The sequence below is a fragment of the Mauremys mutica genome, chromosome 4, assembly GCF_020497125.1.
Source record: "Mauremys mutica isolate MM-2020 ecotype Southern chromosome 4, ASM2049712v1, whole genome shotgun sequence".
Taxonomy (NCBI): domain Eukaryota; kingdom Metazoa; phylum Chordata; order Testudines; family Geoemydidae; genus Mauremys; species Mauremys mutica.
Genome location: NC_059075.1, coordinates 64,300,233 through 64,317,494, shown reverse-complemented (window position 1 = coordinate 64,317,494; position 17,262 = coordinate 64,300,233). Strand labels below are relative to the sequence as shown.

At 42.1% G+C, this 17,262-nt stretch overlaps 1 protein-coding gene across 9 annotated transcripts in view; it reads right to left on the bottom strand.

The window, feature by feature from the left end:
• The window catches only part of MIDEAS (mitotic deacetylase associated SANT domain protein), a 111,645-nt gene that overhangs the window by 45,058 nt on the left and 49,325 nt on the right, over nt 1-17,262 (bottom strand). Inside the window, exon 1 of one of the 9 annotated variants that reach the window (XM_045013634.1) lies at nt 7,341-7,959. The exons of 7 other annotated variants lie outside the window; for them this stretch is intronic. The gene's annotated coding sequence lies outside the window, so the exon portion shown is untranslated. Of the gene's footprint in view, nt 1-6,510; nt 6,528-7,340; nt 7,960-17,262 lie in introns of those variants that run through there. One more of the 9 variants, XM_045013643.1, reaches the window with a different exon arrangement.

Sequence of the window (17,262 nt, the reverse complement as noted above, 5' to 3'; positions counted from 1 at the left end):
TATGATTGAGAACCCACACTTCATTAACATGGTTCAGTCATTAAGACCAGGATTCAGTTCACCCAACAGAGCAGATGTCGCAGGCAAACTGCTGGATAAAGTGTATGAAAGAGAAATTGAGCAGTGTGGAAAAGGTCTGTACGGTGAAATTGTTAACCTGAGTCTTGATGGGTGGAGCAATGTCCACAATGATCCTGATGTATGTGCTTGTGTGACAACAGAAGAAAGGAATGTCTTCCTTACAGAAACAATTGATACTTCAGGAATTGCACACACAGCAGAATACTTACAAGAAGTAGCAGTAAAAGCTGTAACAAACAGTGAAAAAAAATTCATATGTCTAGTAGGCAGCTTGGTCACTGACAATGCTGCAAATGTATCCAAGATGAGAAGAAATTTAGGAGAGTGAAGAGAGTCCCAAGCTAACAACATAGGGTTGCAGTGCTCATCTGATGCACCTCCTAGTCAAAGACTTCAGTGTTCCAGAGATAAAGGCTAATGTTGTTGAAACTGCAAAATACTTCTGAAACAATCACTTTGCAGCAGCTGCTCTGAAAAAAAAAGTGGGAGGAACCAAGCTAACTCTCTCACAAGACGTGCAATGGAACTCAGTAGACGACCGTTTTGAGCACTATATCAAGAACTGGCCTAATCCAATGACAGTTTGTAAACAAAATCGTGAAAAAATAGATGGCACTGTCACAGCCAAAGTTCTCAACACTGGGCTTAAGAGAAATGTTGAACACACACTGAGTACCCTGAAGCCTATTTTTGTAGTCTTGAACAAAATGCAAGGAAATAATTATTTTATTGCTTATGTTGTTGAAATTTGGAATGAACCGAGTGAGATCTTAAAAAGAGAAATATGCAATGACAGAGTTAAATTACAAGCATTAAAAGAACGAATGGGACAAGCACTATCTCCAGCTCATTTTCTTGCAAAAATTCTCAATACTCGGTAACAGGGTCAAACCTTAACTGCTGAAGAAGAGGAGTTTGCTGGATGTCCATGTCATAGCCATCATCCTTCCATAATGCCAACTATAATAAACTTCAGAGCTAAGGGTGAACCATTCAAGAAATATATGTTTGCTGATAATTTTTTAAAAGAAAGTCAAACGAGTTAACTGGTGGAAGTCACTTAAGCACTTGGATTCAGAGACTGCTGAAGTGATAATCTCACTTTTAACAGCAGTAGCTTCTTCTGCCAGTGTAGAAAGAATATTTTCTTCCTTTGGACTAATTCATTCCAAACTCAGAAGTCGTTTGAGACCTGAAAAAGCAGGAAAGCTTGTTTTTCTTTTCTAGATTATGAACTAACAGGAAAATGAAGGTGAAAATGATTGAGTTAGCTGCAGAAGCCAATATTTTAAGTTTCTCGTGTTGACCTGGCTGACACAGTCCATTTAATTTTTTTAATATTTCATTTAACTATTTTAGTTAAAAACAATTTTAACAAAAACAAACCTGATTTAAAAAAACTTGAATGTTTAACTAAATTCAAAAATGTATATGCTTGTTTTGTTAAAATATTATGTGTTTTCTGTTGAAGAAAAAAATCCAGAATACATAACGTTGTTGTTTTAGTTAAATAAAACAACTTAAATGTCTGCCTGGTGATGTTCTCCTCCTAATACAGCATGGCAAGAAAATCCTCCAAATATTAAATGATTAACCTGCTGAATTGGAGATAGTTCACCTCCCAATGACTTCGTAAATATCTACTTCAATCACCTTTGGTAAATGAAATTACCAAACAATCATTCATTTTCTGATATAGCTGGAAACTAATCTGAAAATTTTTCAAAATAAATCACTTTAAAAATGTATAGTGTGTACCTTTTAAAAATGAAACCTACATATATCTCTGAGTTGTGAAGAATATGTATTAAGGTTATAACAACCAACAAGAATGCACTTTTATGTAGAAATCCATGATTAAGTCGAGTCTTCCTATCAATTTGATTTAAATCAAATACACCCTGTCAAGCATGAGACTCAATTCTGAACATTACACAAAATTGTAACAATATTTTATCACAATCAAACTGGTACTACAGAACAAAATAAAACATCCAAATTTACCTATGTATGAGGGGAAATGTTGCAAAGGGTTAATCAATTCATGTTTGTAAAGCGCTTTGACATTTTACTCTGCACTTCCATCTGTGGATCTTGAAACAACATACAGACCATTTGTGAATTAATCCCTGCAACATCTTTGTATCGCTACCTCCATATTAGAGATGAAGAAAACTGAAGTACAGAGAGGTTAAGAGCTTGATTTTCCATGGTGCTAACTAGGCACACAATTCCAGTTTAAATCACAAGGAGCCAAAGATCCTCCTCACTTGTGAATACCTCTGTGACTTGGGCAAGATCACAGAGCAGCTTACTGGACAAGCTGGCAACAGAGTCCAGCATCTAGCTCTAATCCAGGGCTAGGCAACCTATGACACGTGTGCCGAAGGCGGCACGCAAGCTGATTTACTGTGGCACGCTGCTGCCAGCCTGGGGTCCCGGCCACCAGCCCTGCTCAGCCCACTGCCGGCCTTGATGGACGGAACCCTGGGCCGGCAGCAGGCTGAGCGGGGCCGGCGGCCAGGACCCCAGCTGGCAGGGAGCGGCTCAGCCCGCTGCCGGCCTGGGGTCCCAGCCACCGGTCCACTCAGCCTGCTGCCAGTCTGGGGTTCCATCCGCCGGCCCGTGTAAATGTAAAATGTATTACTGGCATGCGAAACCTTAAACTACTGCGAATAAATTAAGACTTGACACACCACTTCTGAAAGGTTGCCGACCCCTCTCTAATCATTAGACCACTTCCATATAAAGCAGCCAAGTGTTATTATAATAAAAGTTCTTACATGAAAATTATATCATTTTGCAAACTGTACCAAAAACGGATCAGTCATCCCAGAAGTGGCACAAATTCCATGATGACCTGATCCTGCTTTCACTGAAGTCAAAAGGAATTTTGCCAAGACTTCTATAGGAGCAGCAGGAGGCCTTTTGCTGTCAATACGACCAACAATTTAGCTGAGTTAAAGGGATTTTTCACTAAACTAGATAAATACCCTTCATCTCCCACAATATGCTAGTTTCTAAGTTGAATAGAATATTGTATGTCTTTTGGGGGAAGTGAGTGAAGGGGATGTCCCACAAACACTGTATGAGCACTAATTGATTAAGTCTCACACAACACAATTGAGCTGGTAGGTAAATATTATTAATCCAATTTTTATAATGGGTAAACTGAGGCAGGGAGACTTGCCCATTGCTTCATAGTGAGTCAGTGGTAAAGCAGGGATTATAACTCAGGAGTTCCTGGCTCCCAACATCCACTGCTCATTCCTTCAGACTGTGTTTGGAAGGCATCAGAAAGAGGAAAAACATCTATACTTTGATCATATGGACTAAAATCTAGAAAATAATATGGAGGAGTACAGCTTTCAAAAAAAAAATCATCATCATCTAACAAGCTCATCCCACCTTTGAGAACATAAGAATGGCCATACTGGCCTGTACTAATGATCCATCTATTCCAGTATCCTGTCTTCTGACAATGGCCAGTGAGATTATCAAGTAATCCACCCCATCGTCCAATTCCAGCTTCTGTCAGTCAGAGGTTTAGTGACATCCAGAGCATGGCATTGTGCCCCTGACCATCTAACTAATAGCCACAGATGGACCTATCCTCCATGAACTTATCTAATTATTTTTTGAACCCAGTTGTACTTTTGGCTTTCACAACATCCATGGGAACAGGTTCCACAGGTTCACTGTGTGCTGCATGAAGTACCGATAGTACTTCCTTATGTTTGTTTTAAACCTGCTGTCTATTAATTTCATTGGGTGACCCCTGATTTGTGTGTTATGTGAAGGAGTAAATAATTCCTTATTCACCTTCTCCACAGCAGTCAAGATTTTATAGACCTCTATCATATCTCCCATTAATCGTTTCTTTTCCACCCTGAACAGTTCCAGTCTTTTTAATCACTCCTCATAAGAAACTGTTCCATACCTTAATCATTTTTCTTACCCTTCTCCAATTCTTTATATCTTTTTGAATATGGGGCAACCAGAACCTCAAGCAGTATTCAAGTTGTGGGCATACCATGGATTTAGATAGTGGCATTATATTTTCTGTCTTATTATATATCCCTTTTCTATGGTTCCTAACATTGTTAGCTTTTTGACGGCCACTGCACACTGAGCAGATGTTTTCAGAGAACTATCCACAATAACACCAACATCTCTTTTCTTGAGCGGTAAGAGCTAATTTAGACCCCGTTATTGTATGTACAGTTGGGATTATGTTTTCCAATGTGTATTGCTTTGCATTTATCAACACTGAATTTCATCTGCCATTTTGTTGCCCAGTCACCCAGTTTTGCTAGATCCCTTTATAACTCTTCGCAGTCAGCTTTGGACTTAACTATCTTGAGCAATTTCTTATCACCTGCAAACTCCCACTACAGATCTTTGGGAGACCTCTTGTGTAAATAATAGACTTATGATAGCATCATGCTACTTCAGTATAATTGCAACATTTTTCTAAAAAAAAAAAAAAAGCCACACACACACAAGCCTGGCTATTGCTATCTATAGAAAAGCTCTAACATCAATAGGACAGCTCTCTGACCAGTACTTTGGACTCAAAGACTTTAAGGCCAAAAGGGACCATCATGATCATCTAGTCTGACATCCTGCACATTGCAAGCCATAGAACCTTGGCCACCCACTCCTGTAATAGACTCATAACCTCTGCCTGAGTTACTGATGTCCCCAAATCATGATTTAAATACTTCGCATGTCTGTTCTTCTATACTCCCTTTGTATTTTTTTCCAAAAGCTCTCTCTGAAACTGCAGGCTAAAGAAAATGGCACCTAAAATGTTTGAGTGAATTTAGTGTTTATAAAACTAACATTTATCAGGATTCAGACACAGAGCAGACTGACTTTTTTGCAACCTTACCTGTTGCTGCACTGCCCCTGCACCTCATTCCTGAACTGTAGTATCCACTTCTTTAGGTACTTACTTGGCCCTCATCACCATTGTATCTGAGCACCTGAATCTTTAATGCACTTATCTTCACAACACCTATATAGGGTAAGGAAGTGCTATTATTCCCATTTTACAGATGGGAACTTAGGTACAGAATTGCTAACTTACTTGCCTGAGATCACACAGGAAGTTTGTGGTAGAGCAAGGAACTGAACTTAGGTCTCTCAAGATTTAGACTAGCACACTAATCAGTAGACCCTCCTTCCTCTGTTATCCAGTCCTAGACCTCACCCTAGTCCTCTGCTAACGTACCACAATGCTGGTTTGCAACACCTTTTCTATTCCAGCCTAGGGCCAGTGTTCAGCAGGGACTGCCACTCATACTAAACTAAGGCTATGGTAACACTGTATTGCAGCTGAGACAGGTTTAGAATGGGTACTACCAATTTCCTTTTGCCACCAATGGACCACAAAAGACATACTAGGCTCTTAACAGGAGTAATGTACAGGGCACACAGAGAGGAAGTCCTATCACAATCCAGGAACATTAATTAAGTCCACTTCATAGGGCCACAGCTTGTGCACACAGCATTCATTATTCCAGTCTCTCCTCAGCGGAAACTATGCCTTAATTGTGTCTGGGCAGCCATATGTTTTGTAGACCAACGTTAGACAATCTGACCGAATCCTTGCCATGAAATGTATTTTCAGTGTTAAAGGGGCATTTTAACTTACCTAAAGTTAAAGCTAATTTGTTTTAAATTACAGTTAACAGATAGAAACACAGATCAAAACCTTTTAAAGTGTAAGAAATGCACTTTGATGTTATTTTTAAAAGGATTAAAAAAATTAGTTATAGCAAGATAGTGCTTTTGAGTGAGAGCTCTAGCTTGATTGTACATTACCCTCAACTTCGCCACCTACTTCCCTAACCTACTCCAGAAGACGGAATAGTTTCTCTCTTTCCCACCCCCACAGTGCAATTGCAATCTTTGAACCATCAAAATACACAAACTAGCTTCCAGGCCCCCAAGGAACTGAGATATCTTAGAGCTGAATGTTTTTAGAGTCCAGCGGTTCAGAGCCAAATATGTCCATCTTCATAATGAGACACTCTCAAATACAGGCCCTAATCATGTTCCCAAGCAAATGGCAAAATTCCCACTGATTTCAACAGGAACAGCCATCAGAGGAACTAATTTAATATTCTAGGAGTAAGAAATCATTGCAGTTACCTAACAAACACTGGTTCACTTTAACCCTCCCTAGCTTGCATCATATTTCTAACCATAAGTAAACTGACGAGCAAAAATCTTAAGGTGGTAACAAACTGCAGATTATCCTATTGGCGGCTGCTGCTCTGTCCTTATGGGATGCTGAAACCAGGTGCCTTACATGCTAGTGTTGAGATCTGAAAGTGAACTGAAGTTAAGTACTGCAATCAGTTTCCTTGCACAAGATAGCTAAGATTTGGATACAGGCTTGCAGTTACTGCAATCAAATACCTGAGTGCATGGAGATTTCAGAACCTGAGCCAGAAGCACTGATCTACAGAAAGCACAGAAACCTGTTCCAGGGGACTTGGATACCTATCAAAAAACAAGCAAGGCATGACATAACCCCTATTTATACATGCCAAAACCCACCCAGCTTGTCCACTTAAGAATCTGTACTCAAAAGGTCCAGAATTAGGATAGCAGCGTATACGGCTCAGAATTAAGATAAACGTGGTAGAGATTTGGGAGGCTGGGGGTGAGGGAGCTCTTGTACAGCTCTTACCTGTACTAAGCATAAATCCCTCATGTTCGTTAACACTAAGTTTACTCTAAAATTTTAAGACAAAAAGAGGGGTATTAATTTTAAATTGCACGCAGCAAGACTGCAGCAGCTGTCAAATAATGAATAACAGCAATGCAATTTGAATCACCTCTCTGCTCTCATACCATAAGCAACTCCCTATCCAAAGGGCAATTTACCACATTTCACTAAAATGAATATTAGCCAGAATTCTCTGTACCAAGTTTCCACACTAAAAAGGCAGTCTTCCTGTTGAGGCAGTCCATTAGCAGCGCTGAGCTGCGTAGCTGCACATACGCAGCTTGCATGCATTATACAGATAAAAAAATAAATAAAAATAAAAAGCAAAGTTACCAAGCACTCAATCTCCCCATTTCCTCCACGCACACAGCTCCTTGCTGCAAACCTTCAGGCTTGCAAAAAACCACAGCCATGATTCAAATAGTCTCCACGGTGTTGATTCTAGCCTCAATCAGGAGCAAGGTGCAGGAGTGCGCAGGCCCTTTGGACCTTGTAAGAACCCTAGATTTCAATTTACCTCGTTCTAATATGAGACAGACACTGTCAGAATTATGTAACGGGGCGATTCCTCTCTCTCTTTTTGCTTCACTTCCCAGGAGACGACAAAAAAGTGTTTTCCAGACCCGCTCCTCAGGGCTCCCAGGAAAGAAGCAGGAAGTTCTCTTGCAATCAAGAATATCCCACGAAGTGGTCACTACTCAGCTCCCCTTCTGTGCACAAACAAAGCGAAGTCCTGCACTGTACTTGGCTGAAATCTACAGCTCCTGTTTTTGATTCTCTCTCACCTCCAGTCCCACGATGCAGTGTCAGGATTGCATGGTTCTGACTCATCGGCTGAGCTCACAGCTTTAAAAAAACCAACAAGGCGGTGGCGGCAGCAGCTAGGGAGGGCGCTTTCTCCGACCTAAAGGATTGCACAACTCCCAGGCAAGGAAACAAGAAGCACCCGCCTCCTAAACACACATGCACTATGGAGAACTGAAACCAGCTCTTCCACTTCATCAGCACAACTGCCTAAGTCAGGAGCCATCTCTCTCCCGCTCCCTCCCTGCTCAAGCAGGCCTGGGCCACTCCCACTTCCTGTTGCCATATAAGGCAGTGAAAGGGTTTAAAAACCACCTTAGCAACTCCACAGAGTTGGGGATTTCCAGCATATTTTAGCTCTACATAATAGCTTTCCCTTTCTCTCTCACACATCTACTGTTTGATTTGCAAAAAAGCATCCAGTTAGCATCTCTTCAAACCACACCAGGAGGATGACTTTTGGAGAACATTCTTTTACCCACAAGACTACATATGCAGTTTATCTTTCCACTGAGGAAACCTCTCTTTGCAATTTGCTATGTTCAAAATAGTTACAGATGCATTAAACGGAAATTTAGCTATTACAACTGATAATTGGGGTGCATATCAGAGACAAAATATCCAACAGGCCTTCTTCTGGACAAAACAGTTCTGTTTACAAACTCTCCAGGTGCAGGTAGGCTAGGCAAGTAAAAAGAGGTACATACATGTGGGACAGATAGAGCATGACTCAGTAGCACAGGACATAGGACAATGTCAGATCAGAGGTCTCAGCAGCTCTGCTGATGACTCACTGTTTAAGTGCCTTACCTAAGATTAAACACTTTGGCTCTCAGCACTGCCAACCCCAAACATTCAAAAACATAAGTTGGGACCCCCAAATAATCGTGACACTGGCTTAAAAATCATGACAATTTAAAAATAATACAGTATATACATTTAGGGTTGCTTATTTTCATTTGCCCTCTGGTTTTGGGCTTTTAGTATACACTTGGGGCATTTTCAAGCTTTTCTCAGCAACCATGAGGGCCAGAAACTCACTTAAAAATACAAAAGCCAAAATTCTCACAATCATTAGTCTCCAGGGGCTGAGGCTTTAAGAAAAAACATTAAATGTAAAATTGTGAACACTGGCAAAACTGGTTTCCTGCTTTGTAAGACAGGTATATCGATAGACACCTATTTAAAGTGCTTTGAGATTTACACGAGAAAAGCTAAGTAGTAGTATTTCTTAAGAACATGCTTTGAACCTGAAACTACTTTTAACTATTTTTTTCTGATTGATTAGATTGTACAGTGGCTATCACTTTAAATAACTAATTGTTCTCTTTGTTTCTGAGTCCCCTTGACAATTTTTGTGGTTTTCAAAAATACATTTTCTTCTCCCTGTTGTTGTGTGAAAAATCCCAAACTACAGGAGAAACTGACTATATAAAGAAAACAGTGCTGTCAAAGACTGCAAATAAAACAATTAAATAAATATTTGTTTTCTTTAATCTTAGGTGTGTTACTTGCAAGAATATTAGGGAAAAAATTCTGATGAGTAATTTTTAAGAGACGACGTCCCTTAAAAATCAGATTAGATTTATGCTGCATGGACCGTTCCTAAACTACTGCCTTGCTAAAACCAGACTTTCTTTTGCACTCAAAGCACAGTCCTGGGCCCCAGCCCTGCAAGATGTTCCATGCAGGTGAACTCCTATGCTTGTATGATGCCCCACAATGGGGTTTTGTGCAGGCATGCAGGCTTCCTTAAAGCAGCTTGCAGACTCAGGGCCTATGGCTGAAGAATCTGACTTTTCCATTACCCCCCATGTTTGTTTTGGGTATTTAAAATTTGAGGTCAAGCACAGACAACAGCTCATTTCCACTACTGTTGCAATGTGCAAGAAGGCTGCAACTGAGAGCAGAGTGAAATGTCCTAGGACGGAATATTAGAAGGAAGAATTAACTAACTGCCTTGTGAACCTTGAAGTATGCTGGTTTCTGCAAGCACAGTTGATCTTGCACCTGCATTCTCCATTCCCTTTGCACATTCAATACAACATGACAACAGTCCAGCATTTATTACCAAATGCCTTTGGTGCCCCAAAGAGATCATGGGAACAGAAATTGTTCCACAAGGGATAGCAGAGCATACCCAGTAACATTTTTCTGAAGTGCATCCACTACCACCTACAATTACAAAAGCATCTCCTCATTAAAATCAGTATTTGCTTCCTTTCTTTGTGGGACATTATAGAACACCATAAGGGAAAAAAGCGTCTCATGGAGTGCACTGTTAGGTACCTATTATGATGTGAAGTGCTGTACAAACAGAACAGAAAAATGGTCCCTGCCCTAACCAGCTTACAATCTAAGTACAAGACAAGAATCAGCAGATTAATATAGACAGATGGGGAGTACAAAGAAACAATGAGACATTACTGGTGATAGGCAGTGGCCTCTGCACACCAACAACCTAACTGTTATCAATTTTTTTGTAGGCATCACAGCAAAGAAGAATTTTGAAGAGGGATTTGAAGGTGGATAGAATCATAGACTATTAGAGTTGGAAGAGACCTCAGGAGGTCATCTAGTCCAATCCCCTGTTCAAAGCAGGGCCAACACCAACTAAATCATCCCAGCCAGGGCTTTGTCAAGCCGGGCCTTAAAAACCTCTAAGGATGGAGATTCCACCACCTCCCTAGGTAACCCATTCCAATGCTTCACCACCCTCCTAGTGAAATAGTGTTTCCTACTATCCAACCTAGACCTCCTCCACTGCAACTTGAGACCATTGCTTCTTGTTCTGTCATCTACCACCACTGAGAACAGCCTAGCTCCATCCTCTTTGGAACCCCCCTTCAGGTAGTTGAAGGCTGTTATCAAATCCCCCCTCATTCTTCTCTTCTGCAGACTAAATAACGTCAGTTCCCTCAGCCTCTCCTCATAAGTCATGTGCCCCAGCCCACTAATCATTTCCGTTGCCCTCTGCTGGATTCTCTCCAATTTGTTCACATCCCTTCTATAGTGGGGGGATCAAAACTGGACACACTACTCCAGATGTGGCCTCACCAGTGCCAGATAGAGGGGAATAATCACTTCCCTCGATCTGCTGGCAATGCTCCTACTAATACAGCCCAATATGCTATTGGCCTTCCTGGCAACAAGGGCACACTGCTGACTCTCATCCAGCTTCTCATCCACTGTAGTCCCCAGGTCCTTTTCTGCAGAACTGCTGCTTAGCCAGTCAGTCCCCAGCCTGTAGCGGTGCATGGGATTCTTGCTTCCTAAGTGCAGTATTGAGGTAGCTTTGTGGCTATAGACATCTGTGCTGTAACTAAGTGCAATTCATTTTTTTCCTGCAACATACAAGATCAATAAGTAACAACTATGACATGCTGAATGCAGCCATTGGCAGAAAAATGCTATTCAACTTCTCAGCAAAGCTGGATAGATTATTTATTTAATGGTAATATTTTGATTTCCACTTTGCTGAGAACATTATAGAACGGCCTCATGCACAAAGCTGTGTTTAATAGTAAGTAGAGAAGAGGTAGGGACTTTCTCTAATCCATTAATGATTATCTGAAACTTACTCCCCACTTTCAAGAAATTGAGGGTTTGCCCCATCCTTTTTATATTATTTATAAATAAGAAGGGATGTTTCTTATTAGTTTTTTTTAATACTTAGAAACATCAAGAATATCAGTAACTAAAACACAAAATTCCCCCTCAATTGCTCAACTTTCGTTTCTCAACTCTTGCAATGGCACAATGTTACTAGCTCTCTACTTTTTGAAAGGAGGAAGACCTGAAATTTTGATACTAAGGGGAAAAAAAAAAGACACCCCGCCACACACAAATATTTCAGGCTTTTCATATATTATAATGAAGCAAAAAAAGACAAACTGAACTCCCACTCATCCCTCATGCAAACAACCTTTAACATTATTTCACAATTGTTGTACCTTCTGTACAAACTAAAATCTTGGCATGTCTCTCTGACATCTTCTTGTGGATGTCTAGCCATCATTTCAAGATCAATATGATTAAAACAGGGAACCTAATCTCCCTACCACCATCCAAAGCCCTTCCCCCTACCTCCTTTCTCAATCACTCTGGACAACACCACCATCTTGCCTACAATTTAGGCCTGCAACCTGGACATCATCTTCAACTCAGACTTCACTCTTGGGCCTCAAATCCAGACTACATCTAAATCTTGCTGATTCTTCCTGGATTAACAGATCAAAGATATGGCCTCTCTCATCAATTCACACATCTAAAAAACATCATCTCTCCAGACTCTCAATCATCTAGCATCTAGATCAGAAGTCCTCAAACTATAGTCTGTGGACCACCAGTGGTCCACGAGCTCCATTTAGGTGTTCCATGGATAGTTCCCTCTAAGGTGCATGCCTGGGCGGCCGCACACAAGAGAATGAAGGACCACCCACCTAATTAGTGGAGCCACGCAAGCGTGGCTCCACTAATTAGGTGCCTCGACCCTGGAGAAGACGCACATGTAAGGTGAGGTGGTGGACTCGGGGGAATAGGGAATAGGTGAGAAGGAAAGTGGGGTGAGAAGAGGGGTGGGGGGAATTTGAGACGTGCAGGGCTGCAGTGGCCAGAGAAAGAGGTGACTTTCCCTAGCTCCAGGGCTGCGGCTGCCAGGGAGAGACAGCCCTCCTTCCCAGCCTCAGCTTGGGGGCTGCCACGGCTGGGGAGAGAGGGGACATCCGTCACATTAGAAAGTTAAGACCACTGATATTAAAATATGAGTTGTGTGCTTTTATTTGTAGAACAAAAAAAATCAATTACTTTTTTTTTAATATAGCGCTTTTATCCAAAGCGCCTTACACCAGTTAGCTAACAGTACAAACAACATTTGGAAAGATCATTAAGTGGTCTGCCGAGACCCTCAGCAATTTTCAAGTGGCCCAGAAAAAAAAAAAAGAAAAAAGAAAAAAAAAAGTTTGAGAACCATTGATCTAGATTACTACAACATCCTTCTCTCTGGCCTGGACCAATACAATCCTGCCCCACTCATATCTATTCAGAATGCTGCTGCAAAGTTCATTTTCCTAACCCATCACTTAGACAACATTACCCCTCTCTTTAAATCTCTCTATTGGCTCCATCTTCTCCATCACAGACATAAGCTGCTTGTCTTCACTTTCAAGATCCTTCACTGTCAATCCCTACCCTTATCTCTCATTCACTATCAAGATGTTGATGCTCAATTCCCATTGGCCCATGATGCCAGCCTCCACTACCCACATGTTAGATTTTCAAAAAAAAGCACCTTCATGCTTTCTTCCACGCTGCCTTTCATGCATGGGCGGTGCTCCTTGTAAACATCCACAAAGCTATCTCATGATCCTCCTTCAAACTCTTCTTTGCCATGATGCCTACAAAACTTGACAACAGTTGGGCTGTTGGTGTGCTGAGACCACTGTTGATCATGCTGACCAATCCGGTCTCATTGTTTCCTTGTACTTCCCCATCTGTTGTTTCTTGTCTTGACACTTAAATGGTAGTGTAGACATGACCTATGTCAGCAAAACGTAAGTCGCTCAAGGGTGTGGAAAAAAAAATCACACCCCTGAGCGACAGTTTTGCTGGTATAAGTGGTAGTATGCACAGCGCTATGTCGGTGGGAGAGCTTCTGCCTCTTGTGGAGGTGGTTTTATGTTGTCAACAAGAGAGCTCTCTACCGTCGACACAGAGTGGCTGCACAAGCGATCTTACAGCAGCACAGCTGCACCAGTACAGCTGTAAGCTCGCTAGTGTAGACATGGCCTTAGATTGTACGTTCCTTGGGTCAGGGGCCCATCTTTTTGCTCTGTGATTGTACAGCACCTGGCACAATGGGGTCCTCATCCATGCCCAGGGCTCCTAGGCACAACAGCAATACAAAAAAACAATAATTATTTAACATTTATTTGGCTTGCTCAGATGAAACAGAAATCTGTTGTTCAGAATCTGGTGTTCAGTGCCTGCTCACTGTGAGCACCACCTCTTCTATACAAGAGCCATTTTATTTTTCATAAAAATCATGCATCTCTCTCACACTAAGAACTGTAATACTAGCTGTATGGTCCCTACTCCTTGCTTCTCTCTCTGTAATACCATTGGTGACTACTTTAGGGTGGAGTGAGGGGTAATCTCCAAAAAACAGTTCACTACCCCTCTCCATGAACCGCCTCCACACGGGACTGAGGGATTTAATATTTTTTTTGGTTGGTTGTTTTGTTGTTGTTTGGATTTTTTTACAAACATAAACTGGCTTTGCAAAAAGGATTGGGGAAGAGAAATAGCTAATCCTGAGACAAGAACTCCTGTACGGTGGCTCTAATTCCCTGAAATGCCTCTCTGCTAGGGGTGGGACATAAAACACCAATCAATGACAGAGCACCTGCTTCAGACCTCAGAATGGGCTGGTCTTGTGGTGCTGGCTCCTCCTCCTTGATCCCAGATGCTTCTAAAGGCCTCCAAGCACTTCATTGCCAACAAGAGCCTGGAGAGATTTATAAACAGCTGGAAATGAGATGAAGCTAGCCTGTCTGCCTTAGAGTGACCAGACGTCCCGATAAAATCCGGACCTTCCCAATATTTTGGGTGGTTGTCCCGTGTCCCGTCCCGATATTTCACTCCGCCGGCAACACTATTGTTTTTTTTTTCTTTTTTGCTCTGCCAGCAGCACTCAGCTTTTTGCTTTTTTTTTTTTTTCCTCCGCTGGTGGACCCCCCCCATGCATGTGTCCCGATATTTTCTTCATCTCATCTGGTCACCCTAGTCTGCCTAGCTGCCTCTCCTAGGACTTCTGCTTCATGAGGAGGAAGAAACAAGAACTAACCTCAGGGTCCAAAGCCACTAGCTACCAGTGAAAGAGAACCATCTAGGAAAGCAGAAAGAGGCATCCAGGTGGTATGTCCAGATGAGAGAAGAGGACCAAGTAACTGGTCAACATGTTTAAGGGAACAAGGAAGCAAGTAGCTGGGAAACATGTGCAGGTGATGAGGAGGACAAAGGACAACAGAACAGATGACAGGGGAGACTAAGTTAAGAGGAGAAGTAAACAATGGAAAGAAAATAACACTTCTCACTAGACACAGTTTATAATAAAAATAATACTTCCCTCATATTACTTTTTCCATTTAAACCTGTGTTGCCCCAAACTGGGTGCAGGAGGCACAAGACAGAAGTGATGAGCATTGCAGCTGGGAAAGCTGCAGAACCCCAGATCCATGCTTCTCCAAACATGCTTCTGTTTTTGGTTAAGTGGGGCATATAAAGATCTGTGAAACCCACTTGCCTTCTCTTCCTGCTCCTAAATAGAGCTGGTTGCAGGATCAGTTCACATGGGTAGGCTACTAGTGCAAGCTGCTCCGCTCCTGCAGCACTAAGTTCAGCTTTGGGTGGCACCAGGGGAAGCCTCACTCCCAGCAGCATGTAGCCTTCTGGTAAGCGGAGGAACAGGGAAGGGGACAGAGATAGAATCAAAGGAGAGGAGCAGAAAAACCTATTAAATATTATTACATATTAAACGAACTAAAATAGATATAGAAAAAATACACAAAAACAAAGTTAAGAAAATAGACAGAAAGGGACCGAAGAGAGAGAGAGAGAGGATAGAATAAACTAAGGCTAGCAGCATCTGGAGGGATGGGGGCTGCAGCACCCAGCCACTAATCCATCCCAAGGAGTCGGAGGCGCCAATAAAAACCAGATTGCAAACCAATGACATAAGCAATTTCTGTAACTGCCACAGGAATGTTATGTGATTGTGGATGTGAGAGAAGTTAATTCCCAGGATCGGGGGTGGGGTGTGTGGGGGTGTCTATCAGAATCTCTCTGTGAAGACTCCTCAAATAGATAAACTAAAAGCTGGAATCTAAGTATGGTAGAGATTAAAGATTTTGGACCAAGAAAGGGATTTAATGGTTAACATATTCTTAAATCTTGCTCCACAATCTTCCTTGTGAATATATGAGATGGAATTTGTACCTTAATTCCATTTTTAAATATTCTCTATACCCCCTAGCCTGCAATCAGATCTATGTGCGTGGACACCTGCACGTGTGCAGCACCTCACTGAAATCAGTGGAGCTCTACGCATACACAGCAGTCTCCCCACATAGATCTGATTGCAGGATCAGTGCCTATATGTGGTAGCCTAAAGTAACATGAGTTAAGGTAAATTCCCTTACAAACTACTATGATATATAGTCCAAGGTTTTTCAAATGAAATGTGTTTTTAAAAAGATATGGCTTTTGGAAATAAAGAAGAGGTTACTCACTTTGTGTAGTAACTACAGTTCTTCAAAATGTATTTCCCTATGGGTGATCCATTTCAGGTGGGCATGTGCCTCTTGAGCCCATGATCGGGCTCATAAGGCCCGCACATGCATGCTGTGCCTTCTCATGCTAGACACCGAGGCTATATAGAGATTCATGGGCCAACTGCACTCAGTTCCTGCTCCACCTGAATGTCTCCACAGAAAACAGCCTGAAGCAGAGGGGAGGAAAGGACGGGTAGTGGAGAACCCACAGGGACACACATTTCAAAGAACTGCAGTTACTGCACAAGGTGAGTAACCTCTTCTTTGAGTAGCGTCCCTGTGGGTGCTCCACTTGACGTGACTTCTGAACAGTTTCCCCAGAAGGAGGAGGGAGCTTCAGAACTGAGTCCAGAACTGAAGATAGTATTGCAGTACCCAGAGCCACATCGAATCTGACAGCATAGATTAAAGCATGTACTTCTAAAATGTATGTATTGAAGCCCATGTAGCAGACCTACATATATCAGACATTGGTATGTTCTTAAGCAATGCGGTGGACATCAAGAGCTGAAAATCAATCCCCCCTTCTCCACTGAAGGAATTATAGCTTTACGAACTTGTTTACAAGTCTTATATCTAAGACTGGTCTCCATCCTCTGTCCTTCTTTGGTACAAGGAAATACTTTGAATAAAACCCCTTGCCTCTGTGAGGGGGAGGGACTGGCTCTATTTCTCCTAACTGGAGGAGAGAGTTTACCTTGTGTCTTAATACAAGCTTGTGAGAGGGGTCCTTGAAGAGGGATGGGGAAGGGAAATTGAAGGGAGGGAGTGACATCAAAGGGATAGTATAGCCCAATATTATGATCTCTATGACCCACTTGTCTGAGTGATCCCTCTCCAGGCATGTTGGAAATGGGAAAGGTGGTCTCAAAAAAGAGAGAATGGTGGAAAAATGGGCCACACCTGTAAAACCAGAGATGCAGGGGAATTCAAACCCAAGACCAGCCCAATGGTTGGGTGGTCTTGGGGGGGCAGCCCTCTTTCTCTGAATTTATGTCTTTTTCTGGGGGGGGGGGTTGATGTCTCTAGGGAATCCAGAAGACTAAGCAGGATGTAACCTCTGGGCAGTGCGAGACCTACTACACCATCTTTTATTTGTAGGTGTATATATGCCCAGGGAACATAAGGGGGTCTAGAGTCCTTCAGTGTATGGAAGAACTCATCTACAGTCTCCAGGAAAAGCCTATGACTGTCAAAGGGGAGGTCTTCAACAGTATTCTGTACTTCTCTCGGAAATTCCAAGAGCTGGAGCCATGATGCCCTGTGCATAACTACCACCATATAGATGGACCTGGCCGCAGTGTC